This window comes from Miscanthus floridulus, chromosome 1, assembly GCF_019320115.1.
Source record: "Miscanthus floridulus cultivar M001 chromosome 1, ASM1932011v1, whole genome shotgun sequence".
In the NCBI taxonomy this organism is placed as follows: domain Eukaryota; kingdom Viridiplantae; phylum Streptophyta; class Magnoliopsida; order Poales; family Poaceae; genus Miscanthus; species Miscanthus floridulus.
The window spans coordinates 196,067,126-196,087,767 of record NC_089580.1 but is presented as its reverse complement, the minus strand read 5'-3'; the positions used below and the strand labels follow the sequence as shown (position 1 = coordinate 196,087,767).

At 45.2% G+C, this 20,642-nt stretch overlaps 1 long non-coding RNA gene across 3 annotated transcripts; it reads right to left on the bottom strand.

Annotated features, from left to right (window-relative positions):
* Positions 1-320: 320 nt before the first annotated feature.
* LOC136508105 (uncharacterized) lies at positions 321-5,885 on the bottom strand. Of its 3 annotated transcripts, XR_010771870.1 has the most exons (12): positions 5,600-5,885; positions 5,247-5,383; positions 5,036-5,112; positions 4,242-4,399; positions 4,032-4,134; positions 3,636-3,936; positions 3,483-3,534; positions 2,994-3,122; positions 1,603-1,842; positions 1,359-1,465; positions 856-995; positions 323-680 (listed from the first exon to the last, which is right to left on the bottom strand). It is a non-coding gene; the product is annotated as an uncharacterized lncRNA (long non-coding RNA). The 3 variants fall into 3 exon arrangements; XR_010771867.1 differs by having other exon boundaries at positions 321-680; positions 5,247-5,885; XR_010771871.1 differs by having other exon boundaries at positions 321-680; positions 4,242-4,394; positions 5,247-5,885.
* Between the last annotated feature and the right edge of the window lie 14,757 nt (positions 5,886-20,642).

The window sequence follows — 20,642 nt, the reverse complement described above, 5'->3', positions numbered from 1 at the left end:
CCAGCAAAGTAAACTGCCTTATATGTTAGAACTAGTCCATTACGCGCGCCCTCGCGCGCGCTGGCAAATCACTTGGTTAAGGTGCAGGTAAGAAATATGTTTAATCTTTGCATGGAAACAATATTAGGAGTTTAATAATATTAGGAGTTTAATGTAGATATGTCATGCATAAAAACTGAAAGATTTGAGCTTTTTTTATATGATGCAGGATACATCTACTCTGCATATTCTTGAAATCATGGCATTTTCTATACGCGGTAATCATAGACACGACATTTCCAGATCATACACATATTTGAATTTCGCATTGGAATGGAGCCTATTATGAAATTCTGAAATCTTGGAGAGTAACAATGCTCATACATTTAAGGAAATTTGAGTTCCATTCCAAAGGAAAACAAATGAAAGCAGCACAAAACATAGAAAATAAGAACTCCACTCCAACCCAAGGGAAAGAATCTTTGCTCTCACTCTCTTGCTATGCTTGCTCAGATTCCTGTGGCTTCTTCCCACCATTCTAAACATCTCAAAGTATCAATTGCTGTGTCTTAGAATCTATAGTTTTTCACTATCCACTATATCCTATTTCAGTGGTTAAGGAATCTCAAATGATCATCATCTAAACTAGGAGGACAGCCATCTGGCAGTCTCTAGAGTTTCTGAAATATGCCCCACTTAATCTGTATAGCACGTGGATAGTTTATCATTACTAAGAACTGTAAAATCTTTAAGGAATGTAGGGCATGCTTGAAATGTGACAATGTAACAGAGATTTCACAGGAAAGGTGGCAACAAAAACATCAATATACTTTCTTCATGCAAGGTGACTAAAATATTTAGATAGTTTAATTTTACCTAATTGTTGACGAAACAAGCAGCACGAGAATTGTGGCAGAACCTATGAAGCGGGTTAAGTAATCTCAAATGGTCATCATTTCAACCAGGAGGACAACCATATGATAGTCTGTGGTGTTTCTTAAATATGCCCCCTTTACCTATATAGCACATGGATAGCACCATTACTAAAAATTGTGAAATCTTTAAGCAATCTAGGACATGTTTGGAATGTAACAATGTAACAGATTTCACAGGAAATCCCACAGGTTCAATCTGAACCTATAGTTCAAATGGACTATTCTCTAGACAACAGAAAGAACAAAACGTGGCTGGAACTAACAGAGCTCAACAACTACAGAAAAAACAAGCTTGCTTGAAACTGATAAATCTCATTAGTTGTGGTGTACTAAAAGAGATGAGCATATAGGCGAAATGATGAAAATGGATAGATCATTGTCACTTCCTTGTTGAATGAAGTTGTTGTGTGGTAGTTAACACAAATAAATGTTTTCATGGCATACCTTGTCTACTTTTGAAGATGAAGACTCAAGTTCCCATGTAGCATGTTCGTAGCCCAGATCCTTCCATTCCAGTAGCCATCCGACATTACAGTATATAAATTTAGTACCTAGTGTGAAAAAAAAATCAGCTTCTTTTGGAGGGGTAAGTAATTCTCTTGAACAGACGGTGTGGTTCAGCCCATTCCTGCATCCACCTTAGCGTCTAAGAAATCAACTTCAAAAACTCACCCATCAGCAAGCATACCTTTACATAGGCTAAGATCCTCTAGAAAAATAAGCAATGGGATTCGTCACATGAGTAGTCATCCTTTCTTAATGAATCCTCTTGCTAACTTTGGAGATAAGATCAGAACCTTGCAGAGTGTTATAACTATATCACTTTCTGAAACCCGCCGATTATGTACATGAGGTGGATTTTGATACGTAACAAAGTATTGCTTCCTGTTGTGTACTCCTAAAATGGAACTGCCTCATGAGCAGGCTTCTGAAATGCAAAACAAGGTATGCAGGCTGAAAATTGAAAAAAAAAACCACGATGCAAACTCATAGTTCTCTAACCGAAAGTCTTAAAAGGAAATTGCATCTACCTATGCTGGCAGTAATCGATAGTTTTATTAACAGAGCCATGCAACTATATGCACAATCTAACTTAAAACTGCGGTTCAAATACTATTTGTAGAGAAGGCACACATCGAAAATAGCACAATGAATAGAACATGAGATTCAGAACGCATGGCTGAACTTTCAGTTTTCAAACATGAGAATGGTAGACATCAGCGAAGCACGTAGACTGAAAAGTGAAAATGGCCATCCCAAGCCCTGCATCCAAAAATGTTTGGTCCTGCTGAAATTGCCATGCCCGTACCCATCGTAGGGTTCCTGTTTGTGCAGACATTGATGTAAAAAAGCAACAGAAAATTTTGGTTCGGTATTTGGTATTTAAGAAAGTTTCAGTTTCTATTAAAATACATAGGATGCTATCTAGCATTTGGGTATTCAAGAAAGTGTAAGTTTCAGGATATAACCAAAAAACAGTAAGCCATTTACGCAGTACATGCCATTTTGGTTCTAGCAAATATAACTGGATTCAAGTATATGTGATTTTGCATCTATTGAGACCCTCATAAAGAATTTTTTCTAGGATCAAACACAAATATTGCCATGCATCTCATGTCACATGCAGATAAAATTAAGCAGTTGGCATGTATCTAGCAGCCAGCATATCTCACATGGTGATCTCATCTGACTTGCAGATAAAATTCATATTTCGTTGAAGAAAGAACTCCAATGAAACAGTAGTGTGGGAAGAGTGTGAGGAGAGCACGGGACTGAAACCAAATGAATTTTCTCAAGGAGACGCAGCTACAAATTTTAGAATTGCGGGCACAAAGAACATAAGCTAAATCTGCATTTTGCGTCCAACCTAGCAAATGGACAAATATCTTTTTCCCAAACAATTAGGATCAGGAATTAGCACAGCAGCAATGAACACATGTCCATTATGAGCCAGAGTGGAGTAATTTAAGAGGAAGTGTAATACTAAAATAGCAACTGACATCCAAGCTGATGGAAATGATCAATTGGAACCAACCAAGCTAAGAGGATGAGAAAGAAACAAGAAAGAGGGAGTGGTACCTGAGTTTCTGGCTGACAGAGGAAGGCTTAGAAGACACAAAGTCTAGAGTAGGCATTACCAATGTCCTCCATCTCTGTTGAAGACTGCTTGCTTTTTAGAGGATGGAATTTCTTTAGGAAACCTATTTTCTGTCGTAACACAGGGAAAGCTGAATTAATTTTAAACCGACTGGCCCAATCTTCACAGACCATTTTCACTATACATAGATGATGCAAGCAGAACAACGTGGGAATTTGAACCCCTATGGCAAAGACTCTCTTTGTCCTAATCCAAAGACAGAGAACCTAATAGATTTATGGAGGTGGGGATGGTACATATTGGAATATTTGGGATAAAATATAGCATGCGCCACCACTATATTATTTTGCTAAGTTATAAGAGCTATAGACATATATAACTAATTATGGAAAATATATTTGCAGAAGAATGATGAGAGTATAGGAAAAACCATTTAGACCATGTTTGTCTTCTTAAAATCAGAATAATACCATAGTTATTGAATACCGCTGAGCGCCTGAGCAGATCTGCACGTGTTCCATCCTGCAAACACAAACACAAACACAACCCCATAAAGGATCAAAAACATTCAAGCATTAGTTTATCAAGAACACATAGTGAATAACTAAGATCAATCCACCCACCAGTATATCCCCATTTGGAATCCTGTCAAAAAGTGATGGCTTGATCCAGTTGTATTCCCATCTATAGTTTTTTTTTTGCTTCTGATTTGGCTATCGATCAGAAATTCTAAACTTCGGTGTCAGTCAAGGTACCATGGACTAAATTTAACAAAATAAAAACGGCAGCGAAGCATATCAGGTATGACCATAGGCGAACCAACCTAACAATATTCGGAACCCAATTAACAACAGAAGGGCAATCCAAGCACTAAACATGATGATCCCACCAACCAGGTGCACCGGAGGTAGCATTTCCAGTCCCCTGAACAACGCATAGAAATTTTAGCCAACATCTCCATCAACAAACATAACGCAAAAAACAATCCACCATCTGGAAAACAATTCATCGATACTTACTCCCTGCACATAAATTTTGCTGGTCCCTTGTAGCTGCGGCATCTGTAAATCACAGGCGGTCGGCAACTCCAGCACATCTGGTGTGCTCCCAAAGCGCACGAAGCTGTAGGCAGAAGGCAACGAAACGCCCATGAGAAACCAAACTTTTTGGCACCGCCAATCCATGAATTGCCGGATAAGCCACAATCAGTAGAGCTATGAAGGGTGCACCTGCTAAACCACGGGTGTAGTTGCGCGTGCACACACAGTACAACAGCTATCTTCAAAAATCTCACAGTTCAACAGGTACTAAGTCCCTGACAACGCAATGGTTCTAGTACAACACTGAGAATTCCCTTTCTCTCTGCTTTTACTTTGTCAACCCTGAACTGGTGGCACAACAAAAGAGAACTTGAGAATGGCGCCGAAAGTTATTTCTGAAGTGGTACTGTACGTTTCGAGAAATAAGGATTTCAAGAAAATATCAAAAGAGAATCTGGTGAATTTTGACATGAACACCAAATCCTAGAGGTTTGGCAACCTCTTCAATGGTTCGTACAGTTTCTTTCAATGAGCTGTACATGGCAAACGTATTTAGAATTGGTTCCTGGTTCATTCCCATGGACAAAACCAAAAATGGAGCAGTACTTAGTTAATAATGTAGAGCAAATAAATCACCTTGTAGCACAAACACGTTGTTTAAAAGACCACTTCCGATATCTTTATTACAAAGATACAGCACAAACACGTTGTTTAAAAGAAATAAAATACGAGAAGCTCAAAACAACCCATTCTCTCATTATAACAGAAATAGCATGATTCCAGCAGCCTTTTTTTTTGAGGAAACATGTCTCCAGCAGCTTGATTTGACTGATTTATCCTATGACTCCAGCAGACTAATTTGAAGGACTTCACCATCAAATAGTAGCGATATATATTTTTCCCAATTTCATGTTTAAGGAGAACATGTGCAGTTGTCTTCATCCTCATTTTATCGAAAGGCTGAAGCATGCTCAAAAACATACCTTTAGACAGGCGTCCTCAGGAAGCATGGTATATGAGCCTTCGTGTAGGTGGCCTCCTTGAACATGAGCAGAGGGGCCTAGAATACAATTATCAATTGTCAAAGAGAGGCGTTAAATACACAACTTGGTATTATGTAGTTGAAGACCACAGGTTTGCTTGGGGAAGAGGATAACGACGTGGTAGGCATGGAGAAGAAAGGCAATTATGAACCTGCAAGGGGCCAGCAGCGTAGGAGAGGTTGGTGCTGCGGGAAAAGAAGGCTACCTGGTCAGCGTGGGGAGTCGCACATGTGTTCTTCGGTGAGATGGTGGTCTAGGTCGCCCTGGCAGCGTCGACGGCGTTGATCGCTTAGCATGAAACATTCAGAAAACAAGATTCAGATTTAGGGGAGCAAACAAGGTGATAATCTGCAGAAGAAATATCTCATAATGAGCAGGCAAATCTAAAACAACTGCACGTTCACCGGGTAACAATTTTGAAGCAATAAATCTCTGAATCTAGCAAACTAAACGCTAAAGATGAAGCACAAATAGGGTTGGGGAAGTGGCCATAGCCATCCGTACCTGGTGGCTGGGCTTCTGTCCAGCGGGACAGAGGGGAGAAGGGGATGAGCCGGCGCCGGCGCTGCGGCAGCGGAACCCCGGCTACGTAGGCGTGGCCTTCGTCGCGGGCGACACCTGCGCCGGGGCCGTCGCACGGGTATGCCGCCAGCGTCGGCGTGGGGCTCGGCCCATCCTGGACAGCGGGTGGTGCTGAGGCGAAACCCTAGGTCGCCGCCGCCACTGCGTCGGGAGCCGATGGCCCAGGTGGAGTTGCCGGTCCGGGGCGCCGCCGCGCTGCCCACACCGGTGGCCGCTGTAACAGAACCGACCAAATCATAAGAACGTAAGTACAAAACAATCACCGAAGCGATCAAATTCCTGTACTTAAGCTCCCATAATCCCGGTAGTCCGGAAATCACGAAGGATTTCAACCAACTCTCGACATACAAACCAAAATAGAGGACCCACAAAATTTCATAATTTTTGGACCACAGAAACTCAAGATAAAATTCAAACAAGTTTGCATGCTTCTAAAAACACATTTCAAACTCCTATTTAATTCATCCAAGTTTTCTAAAACATGCGCTCCTATTATATTTTTATTAAATACTAGACATGACCAGGAACTTAACAAAATTAGAACCATAGCATTTGGATCTATATACTAGGAGCTACATATTTTTCAAGATGTACATAAATCTGTGAAATAAATAAACAAAATAAAATAGGAAAACAACACTCAGCCCTACACGGGCCAGCCCAAGAACCGGCGGCCCGCGACTCACGCGCTGGCGTGGCCCAACGCGACGCGGCCCACGCCGGGCTCCCGCCTCAGCCGCGACGGCTGACAAGAAGGGCCCGCGCGTCAGCGAGGGAAACAGGGGAGGCGGCCTCGGCGACGGTGGAACTCAACGCCGGTGGCTTCTCCGGCGACACCATCTACTCTACGACGTTCGCCATGATCATGCGCATCTATTGGTGACCTCAATCGGTGCTATGGTGGTGGCTAGAGGGGTTGGCGACTGACACGGCGGCGCACGGCCACGGCACGGCCGGCTCCGGTGAACTGACGACGACACAGCCCCTATCGGTGACCCTACGAGCTTCGGTGGTGTTCCTATGGCCTAGCGCATGGCAGAGGAAGGAATGGGAGCGGCGCGAGGGTAGCTGGCCGCGTGGAGCGCCAACTCCGGCGAGCTCCCGCCATGGCTGCGGTGGGGGAAAACGGCAATGCGCTCTTACCGAGGCTCAAACGACTCGATTGAACGGTGGAGGTGATGGAGGGGAACACGGCGAGGCTACAGGCGGACGGGGCAACGCGTTTTCGCGGTGGATTGCTCGTACGGCAGCGGCGATGCTTGGTCGGCAATGGTGGACGGCAGAGCTCTCGTTGCTGCGTGCTGTGGGAGGAGAGGAAAAGCGAAATGGGGAGGCGAGTGCGTTCGGGCAGGCGCGAGTGGCTTCAAGGCGCGTCTGCGACGCCAGGAGGCGCACGGCGCGTGGCCAGCGCGACAGCATGCCGGCGACGAGTGTCCCCCACGCGTCGGCTGAAATCTGAAATTTGATCACTGTAGCTCCGATTCAGCGTTCCCTTCTAAGCCTGACAGCGATACTTTGACAAAGATTATTTCCTAATCTGTAGTGATCTAGGCTATTCCGTAGTTAACAAAGTTGTTCATCTATCCTTGAACTACAACTCTTTCCACTGAAGCTCAAGCTGGTGTGGCTCGGTTAGGGAGATACACGGCTCAAAACATGGGTACACGAAACTGTACTGCACGTTAGGACTTAGAAAAATTTGCTGAGTATGAATCAGCTTGTACTTCTGACTTGTGGGCCATGTTTGACCATGTTCTAGACATTTTCATGAGTTGACCATAAAACAACTTTTGTTCCTTACTAAATTAGCTACAACTTTGCTTTAGGTTGCTCAAGCATGCATAGACACTTTTTAAACAGTCAAACAGTGAGACTCCAAGGGTCAATTCAAGTCAAACTTGCACTTGAGGGCATTTTGGTCATTTTGATCTACATGAACAATGTCCCAACAAGTAACCTAAGTGTAGTTAAGGTGTATCAGACCATAATCAACCACTTTACAAAGTTGTTATACCACTTCTACTGATCACATGTGATAAAGAAAGTAAAACAAGCAATTCATACATATGTTTCAATACAATGTTTCACATGTTGCATGACCTTGTTGTTATCCTATACTTGCTACATTACTACCATATTGCCATGTTTCCAAGTATGAGAGTTTCATGTAACATTCACATGTTGCACTACTACCATTCACAACAATCAAGCATGAAACATACACAGTTGAAAATGTTGCATATGCACGTTTCAGTAACAATGACATGATGACATAGATAATGCACATGTTTATGAAATGACATGCAATTTTGTGGAAGCCTAAACACCTAGGGTGTTACAGCCCTCCCCCCTTAGAAAAATCTCGTCCTGAGATTTGGAAAGCGTACCAATCAGTATAGAAAGCTGGATAGTTTTCCTTTAAATAATCTTCCCGCTCCCAGGTTGCATCCCGTTCACTATGATTACTCCAAACTACCTTGTATAATTTAACCACTCATGTACGAGTCACTCTTTCTTGAGTATCCAGAACTTGCACGGGCTTTTCCTCATAAGAAAGATCAGATTTCAAGTTGACTTTCCTTGTTGCTATTCTTTCCTCGGGAATACGAAGACACTTCTTTAGCTGGGACACATGAAATACCGGGAATATAGCGCCCATTTCACGGGGTAAATCGAGTTTATAGGCTACTCTTCCACTTTTCTCGATAATGCGGTAAGGTCCAACATACCGAGGCTCAAGCTTCCTTTTAATTCCAAAATGCTTGACTCCTTTCATAGGGGATACCTTCAAATAAACATGATCACCTACTTCAAACTCAATAGGTTTCCTTCTCTTATCAGCGTAGCTCTTTTGTCTAGCCTGAGCGGCAGTCATATTCTTTTGTATAGTCCAGACTTGCTCTTTGGCTTCTTTTACAAAGTCAATACCATAGAATCTTCTTTCCCCGGGTTCCACCCAGTTCAAAGGAGTTCTACACTTGCGGCCATAAAGAGCTTCAAAAGGAGCCATTTTGATACTCTCTTGATAACTGTTGTTATAAGAGAATTCAGCGAGAGGTAACCAGTCTTCCCAAGAGCCTTTGCAAGAGATAAGACAAGCTCTAAGCATGTCTTCAAGAATTTGATTAACACGCTCAGTCTGTCCTGATGTTTGCGGATGATAGGCAGAACTACGGATTAGATGAGTGCCAAGATTCTGATGTAAGCACTCCCAAAAGCGAGCCGTGAACTGAGGTCCTCTATCAGAAACAATGGATTTGGGTACACCATGGAGACGTACCACTTGTTGAAAATAAATCTCAGCATAATTGTGAGGGTGATAGGTAGACTTGACCGGAATAAAGTGAGTATATTTAGTTAGACGATCTACGATAACCCAGATGGAATCACAACCCTTTTTGGTAATGGGTAATCCAACAATAAAATCCATACTAATTTCTTCCCACTTCCAGCCAGGAATAGATAGTGGCTGCAATAGTCCGGGCCTTATGTGAATAGCCTTGACTCTGCAACAGTTATCACACCTTGCCACATAAGCTGCGATTTCTTTCTTCATCTTGGTCCACCAATAATACAGCTTGAGATCTTGATACATTTTACTGCTACCAGGATGGATGGACAATTTTGAAGAATGGGCTTCCTCCATAATTTGATTTCTAAGTTCTTTATCTTTGGGTACCACCAGCCTATCCTTAAACCAGAGAATTCCCTTGTCATCGACTTTAAAGTGCTTGGTCTCTTTCTCTTTCATTTTCCGTTTGATATGAAACACACCCACATCAGTCTTCTGGAGTTCGATAATTCGACTTCTAAGAGAGCAATCCACAGTGATATTGTGGAGTACTACAGGATGAAGGAGGTGTGACAGATGAAAGTCTTCACTAACTAAGGAATTGCAATGGGCCTTTCTGCTTAAGGCATCAGCAACAACATTTGCCTTACCAGGATGGTAGTGCGCTTGAAGGTTGTAGTCCTTGATCAATTCTAACCAGCGTCGTTGACGCATGTTCAACTCGGGTTGAGTAAAGATGTACTTGAGGCTTTTATGGTCAGTATAGATGTTGCACACATTACCCAGCAAGTAATGTCTCCAAATCTTCAGGGCATGAACAACTGCGGCTAGTTCTAAGTCATGGGTAGGATAGTTGACTTCATGCTTTCGAAGCTGGCGCGAAGCATAAGCAATTACTCGGCCCTCCTGCATAAGAACGCACCCCAAACCGGTGTCACATGCGTCACAGTAGACATCAAAAGGCTTCTCGATGTCAGGTTGTGCCAATACAGGAGCAGAGGTGAGTAAGGTCCGCAAAGTGTGGAAAGCCTCTTCACACTTCGGAGTCCACACAAACTTCTCATCTTTTTGCAGTAGTCGAGTCATGGGCTTGGCGATTTTTGAGAAATCCGGGATAAAGCGACGATAATAGCCAGCCAGACCCAGAAAGCTTCGGACTTCTGTGACCGTAGTAGGTGCCTTCCACTCAAGGACTTCTTGCACCTTCGTAGGGTCAACCGAAATCCCCTCACCAGATAACACATGACCTAGAAAAGGTATCTTGTTCAACCAGAACTCGCACTTGCTGAACTTAGCATAAAGCTGGTTGTCACGTAACCGAGTTAAAACAATTCTCAGATGTTCAGCATGCTCTTCTTCATTCTGAGAATATACCAGGATATCATCAATGAACACGACGACAAATTTGTCCAATTCCGGCATGAATACAGAATTCATCAGATACATAAAGTGTGCTGGAGCATTTGTCAACCCAAATGACATGACGAGGTATTCGAACAAGCCATATCGAGTAGAGAAAGCTGTCTTAGGTATATCTTCAGGACAAATTTTGATCTGATGGTAGCCAGACCTCAAATCGATCTTGGAGAATACCTTAGCTTTAGAGAGCTGATCAAACAGAATATCGATACGAGGAAGAGGGTACTTGTTCTTGATAGTAACAGCGTTTAGGGGACGATAATCCACGCACATGCGTAGAGACTCGTCCTTCTTCTTCACAAATATAGCTGGACAACCCCAAGGAGATGAACTAGGCCGAATCAATCCTTTCTTCAATAGCTCATTCAACTGACTCTTCAGCTCAGCCAACTCATTTGGCGGCATTCGATAGGGCCTTCGAGAAATGGGAGCCGTACCCGGAATGAGTTCTATCTTGAATTCTACATCATGGTCCGGAGGTAATCTAGGCAAGTCATCAGGAAAGACATCTGGAAACTCACAGACAACCGGTAGATCCTTAATGGCTTTGGCTAAGGTAGCATTGGCTGTATTGTGAATAGAGATATCACGAGGTAACTGCACGAGAAAACCCTTCTTATCCACAGGATCCCTCAACATTACTACACGGGTTGATGTGTCGATCAACACTCCATTCCCGCTCATCCACTTCATTCCTAGGATTATATCAATTCCTACCCCTGGTAGAACCACAAGATCCGTACGGAACTCTCGATCCCCAATCTCAAGCTTTACATCTTTAACTACTTGGTTAGTCAGGATATTATTTCCAGCAGCACTAATACAATACCCACCCTTGACAATTGTAATCACATTCATATTATGCTCAGATGCAAAAGTAGAACTCACAAAGGAGTGCGAAGCACCCGAATCAAAGAGCACAACAGCAGGGTGATCATTAACAAGAAACTTACCAGCGGTGACCACTTCACCAGCAGGAATTTCCTCCACTGTAGTATAGTGAACACGCCCCTGACGGACATTTCCTTGAGCATTCTTGGGAGGATGGGGACATCTGTTTGCCCAATGACCAGGTTGGTTACAGTTCCAGCACGGCCTGTTTGATGGTGGAACATTGGAGCTACTCTGCCCAGATGTATTCTTCGGCAAGGAAATGGTATACCCCTTGCAGAAACCGGTTTTAGCTTGGTTCTTCTTCTGCGGTGGGCGGTACCAGACATTAGCATTGGGCGGACGGTACGGAGCCTTAGATACCATTGGAGCCTTGGACTGGGAAGCACCATCCTCAAAGTTCCTTTTCCGGTTCTTGGAAGCAGCATAAATCTTGTCATTGTTCTCCTGAGTCAGAGTGTCACTGATAAATTCATTGAAGGTGACACACTTGCAGTTGCCCATTGACTTCATCAGTTTTGGGGAAAGTCCCCTCTTGAAGCTAGCTATTCTTTTGGCGTCAGTATCGACGAACTCAGGAGCATATCTTGCCAGGTTGTTGAATGCCTGTAGGTACTCATTGAGACTCTTATTGCCTTGGGTGAGCTTCATAAACTCAGTATGCTTGATGGCCATGAGACCAGGAGGGATAAGTGTCCCCTGAAGGCTGCCTGGAACTGGTTCCAGACGATCTCAATGTTAGCAGGGAAGGTGGTCCTGTGATGGGTCCACCAAATACCTGCAGGGCCTTGGAGCTGGTGTCCTACATACGTAGCCTTCATGCTTTCGGTCAAACGGAGCAATCCAAATCTTTGCTCTATCGTGCTCAACCATTCATCCGCTTGTAAGGGTTCTTCTGCCTCACGAAAGACAGGAGGCTTTGTGTCCATGAAGTCCTTAAAAGTGCTATACTAGTTCGGCTCGGGTCCCTGGCGGACATGCCGATCCTCACGGTTAGCCATCTGGCGCATAGCCTCAGCTAGCATGCGCTGACTTTCCACAACAGTCTGCATTAGCTCAGCTGGTGTAGGCGGTGGTGGAGGAGGTGTTTGCTCCTCATCTCCAAGGTTACGACCGCGACGAAGATTGTAAGCCATCTGCAAAATGTATAGCCAATGAGCACTGACGATGTGGAAATTTTGTAGATGAAATGTATAATTATGCCAAACTGACTCCAATGGAGAAAATGAATTCGTACTATCAACAGAGGCACAATCATCCATCACAATCACACAACTCCTTAAGTGCATCAATTGACACATTAATGCGATGAACTTAACCAACAACGAGATCCATAGACCGCAAAGGCGAAATTCATCAAAAGCTCACATACGTGGAGCATAATACGTTCGATAGGTTACACCCAAGCCATAGTGGTTTCAACTTACATCAAAGGGAATATAGGGTTCGATATTACATCCCAACGATTAACTTGCTACTCGTCCATGCATGAGGATCAACAAAAGACTAGATCTAGCGCATTAGCTAAGTAGTAAGCTAAACTACGCATCGTTCTCGGAGTCGGTGTCGAAGATTTCTCCTCCATCTTCATCACTAGGAGGCTCTAACTCCTCATCTTCCTCCTCATCAGGTGGAGCGTCCTCAGGTCCATTGACTTCCATGTCATCATCACCTTCAGCCATGATGACACCAGAACCCATCTCATTCTCATCATCAGGTGGCAGGATAGGGTGAAGTTGGTTGTGCAGTAGGTGAACCTCCTCATGGAGATTGTCATTGTACTCTTCTGCAGCCGCCAACTGCTGCTCTAGCTCAACCTGCCTCGCTCTCAACACATTCTCCTCATGCCAGGCTTCATTCCATTGGTTCAGCATGTGAACCAACATACGCTCACAGTTGCGGTGAGCAACTGTCAACCTCTAAACCTCAAGGGTCTCTTGGTCCCTTTCTTGCGTGACTTGCTCTAAACGCTGCTGAACTGCAGTCCTTTCAGCAGTCACCTGAGCCAGCTCTGCCCTCAGCCTTTCCGCCTCAGTAGGCTCAGGACGGGGCTCACGAGGAGCTAAACGGTGACGAGGCGCCCTACCTCCAGTGGACTTGCGAGCAGTGCGTTTCGTGCGCGCCATCTGTAGCAAAAAGTTACAATGTAAGGGGAGAATCATTTAAGGGATACGAAATTTAATTATTCAGGACCATCAATTTTAAAGGAGGGAGTAATGCAAGAAATGCCATGTATGCTTGAACATGATGCATGCACGATCCGTACGTCCTCACAAACCTAGAAAAATTTAAAGGCTAGCGAAATATATGGTGGCATACATACGTTCTCTCGTATACGGTAGCTAGTCGATCTACAACGATACGTTGTTAGTGTACCTGCAGAAAATTTCATTTCAGCCCAATAATTTCCCAAAAAGTAAAAAAGCAAGCAGTACACTAAATACTCTCATACATACATCCCATGATGCATATACTCTAGTATCACAGCTACCCGTCAGAGATACCCACAATTAAGTACTCTCATAGATACATGATCAAACATGTAAGTATGCGAGCAACCACAACTACTCTCCCCTAGATCGACGGTTGGACGGTCATGCTCTCACAACTCACACTTACCCAAGCGTAGAGGTATTTTGATCCATACATTACCACCCAAGCGGATGGCATCCATACAATAGCACGCCGTATGGACGACGAAATAGAAACAAGCAGGAACCCCCAAGTTAGTACTTTAATAAGCCACCTAAGAGTCCTTATTTGGGCATAAGGGATATGACCACTGGCAATACTTAGTATTTAATTTAGGATTTTCACAAATACTTTTGTTTTAAATACACAAATGACGTGTTTAGTGTCAAATCTTGCTCTGATGCCAGCTGTAACAGAACCGACCAAATCATAAGAACGTAAGTACAAAACAATCACCGAAGCGATCAAATTCCTGTACTTAAGCTCCCATAATCCCGGTAGTCCGGAAATCACGAAGGATTTCAACCAACTCTCGACATACAAACCAAAATAGAGGACCCACAAAATTTCATAATTTTTGGACCACAGAAACTCAAGATAAAATTCAAACAAGTGTGCATGCTTCTAAAAACACATTTCAAACTCCTATTTAATTCATCCAAGTTTTCTAAAACATGCGCTCCTATTATATTTTTATTAAATACTAGACATGACCAGGAACTTAACAAAATTAGAACCATATCATTTGGATCTATATACTAGGAGCTACATATTTTTCAAGATGTACATAAATCTGTGAAATAAATAAACAAAATAAAATAGGAAAACAACACTCAGCCCTACACGGGCCAGCCCAAGAACCGGCGGCCCGCGACTCACGCGCTGGCGCGGCCCAACGCGACGCGGCCCACGCCGGGCTCCCGCCTCAGCCGCGACGGCTGACAAGAAGGGCCCGCACGTCAGCAAGGGAAACAGGGGAGGCGGCCTCGGCGACGGTGGAACTCAACGCCGGTGGCTTCTCCGGCGACACCATCTACTCTACGACGTTCGCCATGATCATGCGCATCTATTGGTGACCTCAATCGGTGCTATGGTGGTGGCTAGAGGGGTTGGCGACTGACACGGCGGCGCACGGCCACGGCACGGCCGGCTCCGGTGAACTGACGACGACACAGCCCCTATCGGTGACCCTACGAGCTTCGGTGGTGTTCCTATGGCCTAGCGCATGGCAGAGGAAGGAATGGGAGCGGCGCGAGGGCAGCTGGCCGCGTGGAGCGCCAACTCCGGTGAGCTCCCGCCATGGCTGCGGTGGGGGAAAACGGCAATGCGCTCTTACCGAGGCTCAAACGACTCGATTGAACGGTGGAGGTGATGGAGGGGAACACGGCGAGGCTACAGGCGGACGGGGCAACGCGTTTTCACGGTGGTTTGCTCGTACGGCAGCGGTGATGCTTGGTCGGCAATGGTGGATGGCAGAGCTCTCGTTGCTGCGTGCTGTGGGAGGAGAGGAAAAGCGAAATGGGGAGGCGAGTGCGTTCGGGCAGGCGCGAGTGGCTTCAAGGCGCGTCTGCGACGCCAGGAGGCGCACGACGCGTGGCCAGCGCGACAGCATGCCGGCGACGAGTGTCCCCCACGCGTCGGCTGAAATCTGAAATTTGATCACTGTAGCTCCGATTCAGCGTTCCCTTCTAAGCCTGACAGCGATACTTTGACAAAGATTATTTCCTAATCTGTAGTGATCTAGGCTATTCCGTAGTTAACAAAGTTGTTCATCTATCCTTGAACTACAACTCTTTCCACTGAAGCTCAAGCTGGTGTGGCTCGGTTAGGGAGATACACGGCTCAAAACATGGGTACACGAAACTGTACTGCACGTTAGGACTTAGAAAAATTTGCTGAGTATGAATCAGCTTGTACTTCTGACTTGTGGGCCATGTTTGACCATGTTCTAGACATTTTCATGAGTTGACCATAAAACAACTTTTGTTCCTTACTAAATTAGCTACAACTTTGCTTTAGGTTGCTCAAGCATGCATAGACACTTTTTAAACAGTCAAACAGTGAGACTCCAAGGGTCAATTCAAGTCAAACTTGCACTTGAGGGCATTTTGGTCATTTTGATCTACATGAACAATGTCCCAACAAGTAACCTAAGTGTAGTTAAGGTGTATCAGACCATAATCAACCACTTTACAAAGTTGTTATACCACTTCTACTGATCACATGTGATAAAGAAAGTAAAACAAGCAATTCATACATATGTTTCAATACAATGTTTCACATGTTGCATGACCTTGTTGTTATCCTATACTTGCTACATTACTACCATATTGCCATGTTTCCAAGTATGAGAGTTTCATGTAACATTCACATGTTGCACTACTACCATTCACAATAATCAAGCATGAAACATACACAGTTGAAAATGTTGCATATGCACGTTTCAGTAACAATGACATGATGACATAGATAATGCACATGTTTATGAAATGACATGCAATTTTGTGGAAGCCTAAACACCTAGGGTGTTACAGCCGTGGGGTGCGCCGCTGCCTCGGAGGAGCCGGGCTGTGTGGCGTCACGTGATTAGAAAAAAGGGAGAGAGGAAGCCGCCGCGGCTTCCGAGGAGCTGCCGTCGCCTTGGGAGAAAGAGAGAGACAGAGAGGCGCCGCCCGCTGCCGCATCGGGAGGGAACAGGAGAGAGGGGAAGGGGAGGGAGAAATGGAGGGAGAGGCAGGCGAGGGAGGGAGGGAGGAGGAGGAGGAGGGCGCGCGCCGCCGCGGCAGCCCGCACGCGGCTGGCGCCGTCGTCGCTGTCCGCGTTGGGAGGAAGAGCGAGAGCGAGCGAAGAAAGAGAGAGAGGAGGGGGCGAGACGAACAATCGGGAAGCAGAGGCGGTAGGTACTGTAGCTTCGGTGGAGTGCCGTCGATCGCAGAATCGAACGGCTGAAGGATTTCGGGGCGACGTGGGCACCCTGAGAGGCGGCCGAACCTCCTTGGTTTGATAATAAGAAATAAGAAATAAGAAATACAGAACGGAGTCGGCAACTGGATATAATAATCGCCGCCGCTAACGGAGTCCTCCGCGTAGGTCTAGCAGCGTTGAAGCAATTGAGCGCGTGGATCTGGTCTTGCTGCGTCTCAGGGGTGACGGAGCGGAGGAAGGCGACGTAGTCGTCGGCGTGGAAGCGGCAGAGGTCGCGGTCGCGGGTGGGGTGAGGGCGGAGCACTCGCATCGCGGTGTACGGACCAGTGCGAGGCGCCTGTGGCTCTCGCCTGCTGCGGACCGCGCGGTGTATGGCCGCGCGCTTCCGCACAAGAGCGAAGCGGTGGAGGAGTGCATCAGCTTCATGAACTCGTCGTCGAGGAAGTACCGGTGTGCTGGCTGCTCGGATGGCATACGTGACGGACGAGGACATCCGGTTTTGTCTGTAATGTCCACGTTAGTTTTTTTCCACGTCCGTCTTGCATCAGGATTTTCGATTGGTTTCGGTTGGATTCAGAAACAGTTTTTTACCCGATCTCCATCATCCTTAACATATCACGCTAGGAGTTTTACATCTTAACGTAAGATTACGGACGACGGAGGACTCATATAGCACGACGTCTAGATCGAATGGTTATTATAGAGGGAGAGCCCCCTAAAAAACCCGCCCTCTTATAGTGTGATGATAGATATTTTTTTTATTTTTGTAATAATCGCTTGGGGCTCAAAGTCAACCCATCTGATATCCCTAAGTACAAACATTTTTGTTGTCATTATCATAATTTGACTTAGGACGAAAAAATTACCTAAGTCAAACTATCTCTACAAGAAATAACTAGAAATAAAACTCTTACAATATCCTGGTTTCAACACCTTATAAAATCAGAAATAACGCAGCAAAATCGCGTCATAATACTCTTACAATATTCTCTATAACCATATAGCTATAAATTTAAATTGATAGGCCTTCATCTTTTTCCCTTGCATTGTCATGTCAAAGCAAATTAATAATTATGTTTTGCAATTTGCATTGCCAATTAGAAGATAGCTGGTAACACCCAACCCAACTGTGCTCGTGCACATCCCAGTAATTTTAATATAATATTCATGTATTATTAGTATTGATAATTTATGTCCCCATGGTTAACTACGATTACTTACCTTCGTTAATATGTTCATTTGTTAATATTCCACTCCTGCTTTTTTTTGAGAAATATATTCCCCTCTTGCTAGTAATGCGATCTTGGTGATCGACAGTTTTGTTTTTAATATTACACTCTTTTTTTTTTGGCTCCATCGCTCCTGCATTGGCACGTATCGTGAGTACTTTATTAATTTTGTTGTTTTTCATATAGCTGTAGCAAAACCTGTTAATTGGAAAATGGATAATTATTTTTGTATATATTAGTGTTCTAAATAGCTAGCTACGTTTTTTAGTGGCTAGTTTTCACAGAGACTAAAAAGGGGCTGAATAGCGCGCTAAACTCATTTAGCGGCTGAGGAAAACATGTTGAACACAAGAAAATTTGACACATATACAAACCTAAACAATGAACCAAATATTATAAAGACCAACTAACATGTGATAGTCTCACAAACACATTAGTTCATACACGGTACATACCACGAACACATCAGTTCACACACGGTTTTCTTTGATCAACCGGCTCGGTGGCTGTCGGTGTAGAATGTGACCAACTAGTGAATATTTATAGTTTTGCTATACGTTGTGGTCGGAGGTGGCCTAGCACTCAATGACACATGATTTATACTGGTTCAGGCAACGTTCCTTACGTCTAGTCGGGGTCGGTCGGTGACTTCATTCCCGAGCCCAGGTGCTCGAAGTTTACAGTGGGGTTACAAACGAGAAGGAGAAAGATGTGGTTTACAAGAGGTCCGGTCGGCTCCGACCGGAAGGGCCGAGAGTGACAGGAATTTCGCTATGAGCTAGGAGTTCAAGCGTGTGCTTGCGGTCGAAACTTGGTGGTTCTGTGGTTGTGAGCTATCGATCTAAGGAACTCTGGCCTACTGGAATCGGTCTTTTATCATTCGGTCCCCTCTGTTGGAGGGAGTCCATCCCCTTTTATAGATGAAGGGGATGACTTTACAGGTGAAAGGGAGAGGGTAAGGATGTTTTTAAGCCTTGTTGCCCACGCTGACGAGGATCAGATAGTGGTAGGCCTCCGCAACGTTGTTGATGTCACTGTAGAATGTCAGGTGCACGTGGGAGATGGCGCTGTCTTCTTCAGGAAGGGTTGACGCCAGTACCTGTAAAAAACTGTTTGATACCTAGAGGTATGTGAGGAGTCTCGCTAGATTCACCCGGTACGGTAAATCCTGGTGCCCATACCGCTATCGATGTCCAGGGACACACGGGGGTTTTTTACCGTATGGGAGTTTTAGCGGCCCTACAATACTGTAGTGGGAGACGTCGGCGCCTACAATACTGTTTGTGTCAGGGTGGCCGCAGAGTGTTGTTCCGTGCAGGGTATGGTCCCTGGTATAGTGGTTTTGACTTTGTGAGCCTTGCCTTGTCTTTCCCCGCACGCCTTTTGGTTCCTTCCGAGCGGGTGTCCCCGGTCGGATGGCTCCAGTCGGCTCTGAGTACGCCGGTCGAAGAAGAGCGATGAGCAGGGTTCCTACGAGCCCCGGTCGGAGGGACGCGGGGTCGGAGTTGAAAGTAGGGCTCGGGGCAGGCCTTCTAATCGGAGAGGCCGTCCGGAGGTGGCTGAAGCCTGAACTGAGTGCTCCGGTCGGAGAAGTGAGCCGAAGTAGCTGATGAGCGGGTGTTACTCTTCTTGGGCCTGGCCTTCTGGCCGGTTGCTGGACAGTTTCTTTGCCCTGTTGTTTTTTAGACTCTTGGGCCGAGCCTTTGAAGGGTCGAGATGGCGGACTAGAGGGGGGGGGTGAATAGCCTTTTCTAAAATTAATCGCGTCGGCTAACCGATACAAATGCGAAATTAAAACTATCGGTCTAGCCAAGACTATACCCCACTATATATGTTCACTAGCACCTTGCAAAGATAACAATTATGCAACAAAGGTGCCGGGCTAGTTAGAGCTCTCCTAACTAATTCTAGAAGCAAGGTCACACAAACCTATGCCACTAGTACTTTAAGCTACAAGGGAGCTCCTACACATGCTAGTAAGCAAAAGCACAAAGCTAACTAAGCTCACTAGCAATGCTCAATAACAAGGCAACCAATGCCTAATTAGAGAGCGCAAAGACTTAGCTACACAAACTAAGTAATGTGACTAACAAGGTTACACAAACCAAATTAGCCACGTAAGGGAGCTACTTCTATGCTACACAAGCAAGAAAGTAATTAGCAAGCTACATAAGCTATCTAATTACAAGAGCAACTACACAAGCTTAATATATATGAAAGTAAACGCAAGCTTGTGTAATGGGGATGCAAACCAACGGGAAGAACAAGGTTGACACGATGATTTTTCTCCCGAGGTTCACGTGTTTGCCAACATGCTAGTCCCCGTTGTGTCGACCGCTCACTTGGTGGTTCGGTGGCTAATTAGCATCACCCGCTAAGCCCGCACGTCGGGCGCCGCAAGAACCTACCCCTTGAGTGAGGGTAGCTCAATGACACGCTTTACTAGAGTTGCTCTTTGCGGCTCCCGCGGGGCAAGCACAATGCCCCTCACAAGCACTTCTCCGGAGCGCCGCACAAGCTTCTTGCGCGCTTCGACGGAGACCACCACCAAGCCATCTAGGAGGTGGCAACCTCCAAGAGTAACAAGCACCACCGGCTTGCAACTCGATCACCTAGTGCCACTCGATGCAACCTCATGATGCAATCGCACTAGAATCGCTCACTCACACAATCGAATGATCACTATCAAGTATATGTGTGATGGAGGGCTCTCAAGCACTCACAAGCATGGACACTA